General features: G+C 40.6%; 1 long non-coding RNA gene across 1 annotated transcript; it reads left to right on the forward strand.

Annotated features, from left to right (window-relative positions):
* Positions 1-237: 237 nt before the first annotated feature.
* On the forward strand, positions 238-12,334 carry LOC116981615. Its single transcript, XR_004414255.1, has 4 exons — positions 238-339; positions 7,298-7,414; positions 9,665-9,784; positions 12,163-12,334. It is a non-coding gene; the product is annotated as an uncharacterized LOC116981615 (long non-coding RNA).
* Positions 12,335-12,590: the final 256 nt, after the last annotated feature.

Genomic DNA, 12,590 nt, shown 5'->3' on the forward strand with positions numbered 1-12,590 from the left:
GGGCAGTTACATTGCAGACTTACAAGCTATTGGGGTCATGAACAGTTCTTAAGTATTGAATCCTGTCATAACCCAGGAGGACCTGTAATAATCAACACTGATAAAAAGATAGAAAATACTACAGCCGTACAGGGGCAGTGGGAAAATTACAGGAACATTTCTCAGACAGGAATGTGAAGATCGCATTGAATATTCAATTAATGGGAAATGACATTAAAATATATGTTTCAGATAACAGCTATCCAAATTCTTGCTGGAATAGTGGAACCTGTGCACTGACTGAAAATGGCTACAGATGTCATTGCCCGATACTATACAATGGATGCCTTTGTGAAATAGGTAATTAATAAAGCTAAGTTATCACTTTGTAATGTACATTTAATGCCTGTTAAAAATTGGCAATCAATCTACTGGTTTTGGCTATTTGACAATAAAATAAGGTTAACCATTTTCAGTTCATAACAGTTTACTGGACAGCAACATTTGTTCAAACTATTTTTTATTCATAGTTGCCAAGATTAAATGTGCCTTGTAATGAATTAAAAAAATATGTATCCAATTCACAAAGGGCAGTGATCTCAGTTTATTTCAAGAAACAAGTCCTTCAGCCAACCGAGTCATCATCGAGCACCCGTTCACACTAGTTCTATGTTATCCCACTTTTGCACCCACTCCCTACACATTAGGGATAATTACAGATATCAATTAAGCTACAAACCCACCCAACTTTGGAATGTGGGAGCACTCAGATCAAACCCACGCAGGTGCAGGGAGAACCTGAGGTCAGATCGGATCCGGGTCTCTGGCACTGTAAGACAGCAACTCTACCAGATGCGCCACTGTGCCGTCTAAATAAATATATAGTGAAATAAAGATAGACAACATTGGTCAGGCAGAATCTGTAGATAGAGGAACGGGCTTTCCCTCTACAGATGCTACCTGATCTATTGTGTATATCTAGCAATTTTTTTTCCAGATATCGGGTTATTTTATTTTGTGGAAATCGGATAAAAGTTCACATTGCTCTTGTTCTGATATATAAGCTATTTTATACATTATAAATTAGCGTTTACCTTCATCTAAAGTCCTTCTGAGAAAAGCTACCAAGGCTGGCATTACCAGATCATTAAAAACATTATCTTGTATTGTGCTGTTGGTCGAGTAAAACTGACAGTGTTCATCATTATCGCCCTGTGAAACCGTCTGTGTATTTGGGCCTTCCACATATGTGCAGTTAATTTGTGAAATTCTGATGTGGCTGTCAGTAATTCAGCCCCCTCCTACTGGTTGCACACTTTGTAGCCTTCGCCAACAAAAGCAAGAGGAATCAGTTGAACCAATTAGAAAGTAATTGTAAAATTACTTTAAAATATTCCACTTTATCATATGAGATCTAATTGAATTCATGTTTGTGTGCTAAGCGTTAATTTTTGGCTGGTAAATTTTCTCAGCCTAAAAAAACTGATTTCAAGTGCGTAGATATTAATTCCCTCAAGTCCATACTTAATTTAAAAAAAATTGTTATGTTATTTCACACGTGTATGCTCTACTCTTTATTGCGCAGTGTATAAAATGTTTGAAGCATTAACTAAAAACTGCACTTTATCGATCCTGGCATGTTGTTTGTGAGTTTTCTTTAATGTGGTTGTCTGTTCAACCAGTTTGATCATATCACAGCTGCTTGTTCACTACAACAGGTAGCAGCAAAAGGTTAAATCCACGTGACAGACTTCACTAATCCCTTGTGCATATCTTTCTTCAAGTAGGCGGGAGGGCTCATCATCATTACCCAGCTCACCACAAAGCCCACACCAAAAAGAAAAGAACCAAGGAACTGCAGATTTAGCTTTAGTTTTAGAGATACAGCGCAGAAACAGGCCCTTTGGCCCACCGCAGAACAACAATCCCCGCCTATTAACTCTATCCTACACACAATGGGGACAATATTTACATTTACCAAGCTAATTAACCCACATGCCTGTGCGTCTTTGGAGTGTGGGAGGAAATTGAAGATCTCGGAGAAAACTTGTGCGGTTATAGGGAGAACGGTGAAACTCCGTACAGACAGCACCTGTAGTCGGGATCGAACCCGGGTCTCCGGCGCTGCAAGGCAGCAACTCTACCGCTGCACCAGCGTGATGTTTTACACAAAAGGACCCAAAGCGTTGGGGTAATTCAGTGGGTCAGGCAGTATCTCTGGCTGAAGAGGGTCTCCAAACCATGCATTGATTTGTTCTGTATAATTTCATACCTCTAGTTTTCCTCTCTCCTGACTCCTTGCTATCTAAATGGCATCAAGTTGGGAAAAGGGGAAGTACAACGGGATCTTGGGGTCCTTGTACATCAGTCTATGAAAGTAAGCATGCAGGTGCACCAGGCAGTGAAGAAAGCGAATGGCATGTTGGCCTTTATAACAAGAGGAATCGAATATAGGAGCAAAGAGGTCCTTCTGTAGTTGTACAGAGGCCTAGTGAGACCACAGCTGGAGTATTGTGTGCAGTTTTGGTCCCCTAATTTGAGGAAGGACATTTTTGCAGCGTAGGTCTAAAAGGTTAATTCCCGGGATGGCGGGACTGTCATATGCCGAGAGAATGGAGCAGCTGGGCTTGTACACTCTGGAGTTTAGAAGGATGAGAGGGAATCTCATTGAAACATATAAGATTGTTAAGGGCTTGGACACGTTCCCGATGTTGGGGGAGTCCAGAACCAGGGGTCACAGTTTAAGAATAAGGAGTAAGCCATTTAGAACGGAGATGAGGAAACACTTTTTCTCACAGAGAGTGGTAAGTCTGTGGAATTCTCTGCCTCAGAGGACAATGGAGGCAGGTTCTCTGGATGCATTCAAGAGAGAGCTAGATAGGGCTCTTAAAAATAGCGGAGTCAAGGGATGTGGGGAGAAGGCAGGAACGGGGTACTGATTGGGGATGATCAGCCATCATCACATTGAATGTTGATGCTGGCTCAAATGGCCGAATGGCCTACTCCTGCACCTATTGTCTATTGTCTCAGTCTGAAGAAGGGTCTCGACCCAAAACATCGCCTATTCCTTTTCTGCAGAGATGCTGCCTGACCCGCTGAGTTACTCCTGCTTAATGTGTCTACCTTTGGTTTAAACCAGCATCTGCAATTCCTTCCTACGCATCTCTGGTGAATATGGATAGGTGACTTTCAGGTTGGACCCTTCTTCTGACTGATAATAAGGGGGAGAGGGGGTACAAGAAAGCATGTTTTCCAGAGATGCTGCCTGACCTGCTGAATTACTCCAGCTCTTTGTGACCACATCAAAAAGTCTCACTATGCAAAGTTTTTGCCTTTTTTTTTTTTTTACATTCTGATTTTCATTTCACTTGAGTCTCTATAATAACTTTGATGAACATCAAAGCATTGCCATTCTAGCCAACTACCACCATAGATCTAACTGGAGTTCAGCTCAATGGCTTAATAACTGGCTGAGTTAGATAGGGGTTGTCCAGCCTAAAATGGCCCTTTTTGACTATACTTTATAAGGCAATTGACATAAAAATTGTGAAATTGGGTAGTTCTTGCCTCCCATGAAGGTCTTTAAATATATCTGATAGTTTAGTTTAGTTTAGTTTAGAGATACAGCACGGAAACAGGCCCTTCAGCCCATCATCTGCACTGATCAGCGATCCCCGCACGTTAATACTACCCTGCACACGAGGGGCAGTTTTACATTTATACCAAGCCAATTAACGTACAAACCTGTATGTATTTGGAGTGTAAGAGTAAACCGAAGATCTCAGAGAAAACCCACGTAGGTCACGGGGAGAACGTATAAACTCCGTACAGGCAAGCACCTATAGTCAGGATCACACCCGGGTCTCTGGCGCTGTAAGGCAGTAGCTCTACCACTGCACCACAGTGCCGACCTTTGCTATTAACTGACAGACAGTGCTGCTTGCGACTGCGGACATCCAGACCAGACCATCCCACACATCATGAATGACTGCCCACTGAGGCTTTTCCATGGTGGCATCAAAGCCATCCAACCAGTAACTGATGCTGTCCTGGCGTGGATGTCTACCCTTGAACTACAACTTTAGGCTGTGCACGCCATACGCAAGAAGAAACTGATACCCTGTGCTGAAAAGATAAGCTTGAACAGAAATACCTCATTTCTTAGATGTTTATATCAACCCAACTGGTCAAAGTTAGGACATCAACTTCTGGAGGTCAAGATTTTGTAACTTAGATGATGTGAATCAACATATTACTTAAAAAACTTAGAAGACCTGGAATAGATCGGGTAAATGCACAGTCTCTTGCCCAGAGTAGGAGAATTGAGAACCAGACAACATAGGTTTAAAGTGAGGGGGGAAGATTTTATAGGAATCTGAGGTGTTACTTCTTTACACAAAGAATGTTGGGTGTATGGAATGAGCTGCCGGAGGAGGTAGTTGAGGTAGGTACTTTGCAATGTTTAAGAAACATTTAGACATGTCCATGGATAAGACAGGTTTGGAAGGATATGGGCCAAACGCAGGCAGTGTCTAATGATTTAACGAAATGATTTAAAAGGAGTGAACTGGGAAATTTTGTTTTATGGGAAGGATGTAGAAGAGAAATGGAGGACATTTAAAGGGGAAATTTTAAGAGTACAGAATCTTTATGTTCCTGTTCGGTTGAAAGGAAACAGTAAAAATTGGAAAGAGCCCTGGTTTTCAAGGGAAATTGGACATCTTGTTCGGAAAAAGAGGGAGATCTACAATAATTATAGGCAGCATGAAGTAAATGAGGTGCTTGAGGAGTATAAGGAATGTAAAAAGAATCTTAAGAAAGAAATTAGAAAAGCTAAAAGAAGATATGAGGTTGCTTTGGCAAGTAAGGTGAAAGTAAACCCAAAAGGTTTCTACAGCTATATTAATAGCAAAAGGATAGCGAGGGATAAAATTGGTCCATTGGAGAGACAGAGTGGACAGCTATCTGCAGAGCCAAAAGAGATGGGGGAGATATTGAACAATTTCTTTTCTTCGGTATTCATCAAGGAGAAGGATATTGAATTATGTGAGGTAAGGGAAACTAGTAGAGTAGCTATGGATACTATGAGTTTCAAAGTAAAAGAAGTACTGACACTTTTGAAAAATATAAAAGTGGATAAGTCTCCAGGTCCTGACAGGATATTCCCTAGGACATTGAGGGAAGTTAGTGTAGAAATAGCCGGGGCTATGACAGAAATATTTCAAATGTCATTAGAAACGGGAATAGTCCCCGAGGATTGGCGTACTGCGCATGTTGTTCCATTGTTTAAAAAAGGTTCTAAGAGTAAACCTAGCAATTATAGACCTGTTAGTTTGACTTCAGTGGTGGGCAAATTAATGGAAAAGATACTTAGAGATAATATATATAAGCATCTGGATAAACAGGGTCTGATTAGGAACAGTCAACATGGATTTGTGACTGGAAGGTCATGTTTGACTAATCTTCTTGAATTTTTTGAAGAGGTTACTCGGAAAATTGATGAGGGTAAAGCAGTGGATGTTGTCTATATGGACTTTAGTAAGGCCTTTGACAAGGTTCCTCATGGAAGGTTGGTTAAGAAGGTTCAACTGTTGGGTATAAATGCAGAAGTAGCAAGATGGATTCAACAGTGGCTGAATGGGAGACGCCAGAGGGTAATGGTGGATGGCTGTTTGTCGGGTTGGAGGCAGGTGACTAGTGGGGTGCCTCAGGGATCTGTGTTGGGTCCTTTGTTGTTTATCATGTACATCAATGATCTGGATGAAGGTGTGGTAAATTGGATTAGTAAGTATGCAGATGATACCAAGATAGGGGGTGTTGTGGATAATGAAGAGGATTTCCAAAGTCTACAGAGTGATTTAGGCCATTTGGAAGAATGGGCTGAAAGATGGCAGATGGAGTTTAATGCTGATAAATGTGAGGTGCTACACCTTGGCAGGACAAATCAAAATAGGACGTACATGGTAAATGGTAGGGAATTGAAGAATGCAGTTGAACAGAGGGATCTGGGAATAACCGTGCATAGTTCCTTGAAGGTGGAATCTCATATAGACAGGGTGGTAAAGAAAGCTTTTGGTATGCTAGCCTTTATAAATCAGAGCATTGAGTATAGAAGCTGGGATGTAATGTTAAAATTGTACAAAGCATTGGTGAGACCAAATCTGGAGTATGGTGTACAATTTTGGTTGCCCAATTATAGGAAGGATGTCAACAAAATAGAGAGAGTACAGAGGAGATTTACTAGAATGTTGCCTGGGTTGCAACAACTAAGTTACAGAGAAAGGTTGAATAAGTCAGGTCTTTATTCTCTGGAGCGTAGAAGGTAAAGGGGGGACTTGATAGAGGTCTTTAAAATGATGAGAGGGATAGACAGAGTTGATGTGGACAAGCTTTTCCCTTTGAGAATAGGGAAGATTCAAACAAGAGGACATGACTTCAGAATTAAGGGACAGAAGTTTAGGGGTAACATGAGGGGGAATTTCTTTACTCAGAGTGGTAGCGGTGTGGAATGAGCTTCCAGTGGAAGTGGTGGAGGCAGGTTTGTTGGTATCATTTAAAAATAAATTGGATAGGCATATGGATGAGAAGGGAATGGAGGGTTATGGTATGAGTGCAGGCAGGTGGGGCTAAGGGAAAATAATTGTTCGGCATGGACTTGTAGGGCCGAGATGACCTGTTTCCGTGCTGTAATTGTTATATGGTTATAGTGTCGATGGGACATGTTGGTCGGTGTGGGCAAGTTGGACCAAAGGGCCTGTTTCCACACTGTATGACTCTATGACCAAGATTGAGTCTTTATGACTGAATTTGCAACACTGGAGTTTTCAGCATAAATGAACAGCTGGATGCAGGAAATGTGGAGTAACTGTATGCTGTACCTACCTGGTGTATATGTGAGATGACCTTTCATTGACCTTGCAATCCTGTGGGGCCCACAGTTCGAAAATGTTATAGGGTGTAAATTCAGCATAAATGCCGGATTTGTGACACAAGGAAATCCTACAAGGGCAGAATACCTTAGGAAGGTATTCTGCCCTTGATACAAATCTCGCTAACTACCACACTGAGTCAAGAACATTAGCTCATGTCCCAAGTTAATTAAAAATCAAACTGCAACCACTTCTTCTCTCTCCCATGTTGCCAGCAACTTTTAGACCTATTATTTTTGATGTTTACAAAGAAGTAGTGAAATAGCACGGGATTAATTTTGGAAGCTTTAAAATTACTAAACTGCACAATCACATGAGGAAAAATATAGATTAGTTGTTCAAGTAAAAGATATTGTAATTGTCAGCATGTTTAATATATTCTGTTCCAGAGAATGACCCATATAAGAATAACCCATGCAGCCATGGAGACTGCCTCATCATAATTGTGCCTCCTTATTATAAATGTAAATGAAGACATCCTTATCAGCCTCCAACATGTACCAACGGTAAGCTTCTGACTGGGAACTTGCCAGTATGTATAATCTCTATTTTGCTTCCTAAAATTAAGGCTACGTTTCAGGATTTATAAATGCACGTGTACTTAAATACAATTTTTAATCTTCCATATCCATTTGTTAGCAAAATAAATACTGGAACTCCCGTGGCATTTTAAGATAATTTAGGAGGTAGAACTGGGGCCAAGAGTGGGTTGGTGTTGCTTTTGACATCGTAACAGTTGAAGACTGAAGCAACCAGAAGTGACATTAAACAGATTTGAGGGTAAACAGCCACATCTTGGGAATGTAACCTTCCTAACTCTTGATGCTTTTCATCCCAAGTCTGTTATAGATTTAGAGACCATTCCAGTGCACACCGCTCACTCAACAGTGCCAATTCTGACTTGAATCTGCCTCCAGCCCAATAATTTGAGAGCAAGGCTCACATTCCCACTGCTGATTATTTTGAGAGTTTGAAAGGAACCAGATCTTATTCTAAAAACCACAAACTATGCGCACAGTTAAAAGAAATAGGGGAAGACCATTTTGCAATTCAGTAAAAGCGGAGATGGGATTGGCAATGTTCATGTAATCTCATATGTGACAGATGAGACAAACTTTGAACAAATTCAAGCAGATTAGCCCGTTTAAGTACGTGTTCTCGGAGTGTTTTACACAGGGGGGCTCTGTAAGGAAAACTAGTCTATGAAATAAGAGGAGCCACAGATTTTATCGGTATGAAAGGTGGAAGACGGTAATTGGACAGCTCCATGAAGGAGAGTTATAAACTCTGTTTCAGATATGACAGCTCTTCTCAAGCAAATTAGAACTTCCTCTGCATGCTGCCTTTTCACATACAATAAATGGCATGGAAGTGATGTTTAGAGTGACTGCTGCCTCTCTTACTGACAATGAAGCGTAGACCTGCTTCTCCAACACTCCATCTCATCTCTTTTTTTTTTTGCACCAACCTGCACTTAATATCACCCCAAGTGCTTTTGGCAGAAGGGATATCAGGCGTTAGTAATGGTGCATTATAACAGTAGTAGATCTTCTGATGTTCTACACTCGTCAGCGGTTGCTTTGCTGTGTAGTGAAGATTCTGAAGCTTAACGTAATAGTTAGCCTAATGTAGTCAATTACGGATAATTGATTACCTGAGGGGAATGCAATTCATGGACATTTAGAAAGTTCAAGAATATTCGGTTCTACCATCCAGTCAGCACTTTATGCTTATCTTTTCCTTGATGGTTAAATCATCCAGCACTATATGCTTATATTTTCCTTGTAACTCTTAATATATTATATATACGGTATATCTTTATTGACATTGTACAAGAACAGCGAGATTAAAACCATATAGATGCTATAAAATAAATAAATAATGTAAAGGTAAAAAGGTATATATGCTTGAATATAGTTCCATTACATCTATCCTATCAGTTCAATTTACTGTCTTGAAACTAATAAGAAAATCAAGAATGAAGAATATTTATTTGTTATCTGCATCGCATATGAACCGCAATAATGAAATTCTTACTTGCTGCAGCTCAGCAGGCACATTAGATGCAGCAAAAACAATAAAATACATACAAATTAAACTAATTATCAATGATTCTTAGTGAACAAAACCACAGTAGTGCAAAATCCAAATCATTAGTTAACTATCTAAATCCCTGTAAGTATAAACCCATTTTTAATAATCCCACCTCATAGTATAACATGTGGGGTCCAGATATCATCTTGGCAGATCTACACTATACTCCTTCCAAATCTAACTGCCCTGCTGACGTGCAATTGTCAGAACTGGTCAAAGTACACCAAGTATGTTTGAACCAGGGATATGTATAACAGTAGCACAACTGAAATCGCCCTGCTGTTCATCCCACTGGACCAAGCCAGCATGTCACTGACCTATTTGATTGTTTTCTGTACCTGTGCATGACATTTTAATGATCCTTGTAGATGGAATTCAATTTACTGATGCCTTCGCTTGGCCAAATCAGTCACGGGAAAGAAACATGGGGATGAGATCTCAGCCACTCGTTTAATGCCTGAAGCTGTCTTCAGTAATATCCAAGTGAACCAATAGGTGACCGAGTGGCCCGTTTGCTCAATAGATGCTGCTTTACAATTCCAAATAGGGTTCTGGGGTCATTCTATGGTAAAAGAGATTAGCATTTATAAATACACAGTAAATTAAATACTTTGCAATTTGACAAACATTTTTGAGAATGTTGTAAATACTTTGCTTTTTAGCAACTGCTATTTGTGATCCAAATCCATGCCGTTATGGAGGAACATGCATGCATAGAGAGAACAACAGAGCGTTCAAGTGCATCTGTCCAGCGTTATCCCAGGGAGAGCTTAATGAAATAGGTAAGGTCACCTGTTGTACGCTATGCAATGTAGAAATGTGAATATTTTTCACCCATCATTCTTGAGTCTTTGGAATTTTCTTTCTCAAGGTAAACTTTGAATATTTTTAAGGCAGATTTGGATCAGTGTCAATAAGCAGAAGATGCATGGGAAAGGATAACTGTCAGAACAGACTCGATGGGATGAAGGTCTTTCATCTGCTTCTAATTTGTATGCAAGTTTTTTTGCGTGTTGCAATTAATATTTGGAAAAGTCAACTAACAAATGATGGTGACTCTGCCTGGCGAGGTTCATATTCCACCAGCCAAGGCTCAGTTCGTAGTTCTCCCACATCTGAGGCAGAAGGTTGTCGCTTGAGACCGCCAAGATCCTGGGCAAAATAATAAATCAGGTTATTGTTTCAGTATAGTGCAGGAGGAGTGCTACTGTATATTAATGGAGGTAATGGTCCAAGCTGCCGTGATCGATGGCCAAATTGGCCTAATTCTGCTCCAAAAACTAATGAACTTATGAAAACCTTCTGCTGATTTTTGACTGTTATTACATGGCTCCCCATATGCTGTTTCACAAAGCTCTTAAAAGCTTGCAGGGATTGTTACTGCTGGTGAAAAGAATAGTGCTTCCTTTTTCTCTTGTTATACTACTATCTTACAGGCATTATTAGTTGGATTTCTCACTGCTTCGAAATCTTCAATGCACATCCGAGAACTCATTAGGCAGTCCTTAAAGTCACCAGCACCAAAACTCCCCAGCAACTGGAGAGGACTGTTCCCTCGAGCAGCTTATTGAGGGAAGGGAGCATGTTCATAGATTTATTTAGAGATTGGTGAGTCATGTCACCTGTAGGAGAGAGGGCTTATGTTCAAGAGGGGCATTCTGACAGAGGCAGGAGGATTTCTAAGGGGTAGAATGATGTCAATAAATGCCTGAATCTTGGAGAAGCCTTCAATCCAGGCTATTCCCTGCACTTTTACACTTTGCCCCTCTCGCCATAAAGCTATGCCTTCTAGTATTTAATATTTCCATCCTGCGAAATAATTCTGACTGTCTACAATATTAATGCCTACATATGTTAATATCATAAAAAAAAGATTATTCAATTAATATTGCGAAATTGCCTGTTGGAGTTTGCTAATTCACTTCCAAGTCTTCCTTGTAATTCCGCTTCTTCTTTCATTTTTCCATATTTGTCACCACTTTGGGATAAGTTGAAGTCATGTTAGGTGCTAAAAAAATACGTGTTTTTTTTTTGCTCACTACCACATCAATGTTTGGGAGTTCTGAGCTTCATTCTCCTTTCCTCTTGATATTCAAGGGCTCAAGAAGGTTTCCACCATGGCACAATGGTACAGCGGTAAAGTTGCTGTCTTACAGCACCAGGGACACTGGTTTGATCCTGACTGTGGGTGCTGTCTGTACGGAGTTTGGACGTTCTCCCTGTTATCGCATGGGCTTTCCCTGAGTGCTCTGGTTACCTCCCCCCACACTTCAAAGACATAAAGGTTTGTAGGTTAACTGGCTTCAGTGTTTACTGTTGTTACTCTAAACCACGTTTCGGATAGCGATTCTTCTTTAGAGCCTATTTTGATGCTTTGTTTCACTGTCAGGGGTTGCATGAAATTGGAAGATAAAGGGGTTGGTCTTAAATTTGGGTGGAGCAGAGAGAGGGCTCACACCTGCCTTCTCGACAACCCCACCATGTGCAGTCTTTTTACTTTGAGAGCCAATGTTGGCAGCACCACCACTCTGTTGATACAAGAAGGAACTGTAGGTTGTAGCAAGGGATTAAACTGGAAATATTGTTGTCAGTGGAGGGGATGTAACATTTTTTGAAGGTGGACAGGACAACTGCCAGAAGTTGTTTTCAGGGTCAAGAACTGAAACATTATTTAGGGGGTAGACTGGAGGTTTCCACGAGTAGTCAATGACGAAAAGACTGGAAATTTGGATCCATAATTGTTTGACCAAGTCCTTACTGTGGAGGGAGTGATGTCACTGAGTGCCACTTCCATGAACACTCCTGGATGATTTTCTACCAGGCCATAATGTGGAATAGATGGAGGCACAGGAGACTGCAGGTAGAAGAGGAAAACATAAGATGAAGTGCCACTCTGTTATGGTATCTCATTGATACAGCTAGCTTATGTCAAGGGGTTTTGCAGAAAGGTGGGCAGTGGGTCCAGTAGGAAGTGTTTAAAAGGGTCATCCTTGCATTGATTAGGTTCACACATGAAGATTCCTGTAATGGCTGGAACTTACACCGTGCTGCACAAACATACCCGGGACCATATATGCTTATCTCTGTAAGCGATTGGGCACAAACTCAAAACATCCTATTTCTAGTATAATTTGGGTAATGCATTATTTATCTTCTCCAGGAATCGTTGACTGCTACACAGAAGATAATGAGTCCACACACCAATGACATGCAAGCCATGCCAGAAATGGAAAGAGAGGTCTGTATTGGGATTCCCACTTAATTCTGTCACCACAAATGATTCTCCAGATGTAAAATAATGGAAGTGAATTTGAAGAACATAACTACTGCAGGTAAAACTGGTGTGAATGGTGAGATTTAGATATCTAGTGCATTCATTTCACTGAATTGAAAATTTTGATTACCTTCATATGCATGTCGACTTTTCAGGACACATATTCATTGAAGATTGCACACTTAAATGTAGAAGAGAATTGCAAACCTCCTCAGAGATCTCGCTACCTCAGCACCCCATAGACATCATCTCATCCAACATGGTGAAACATGTAATCTAGGCTTCAATAACTCCCATCTTCTGCCAGCCGCACA

The sequence above is a fragment of the Amblyraja radiata genome, chromosome 15 (genome assembly GCF_010909765.2).
Source record: "Amblyraja radiata isolate CabotCenter1 chromosome 15, sAmbRad1.1.pri, whole genome shotgun sequence".
Taxonomy (NCBI): domain Eukaryota; kingdom Metazoa; phylum Chordata; class Chondrichthyes; order Rajiformes; family Rajidae; genus Amblyraja; species Amblyraja radiata.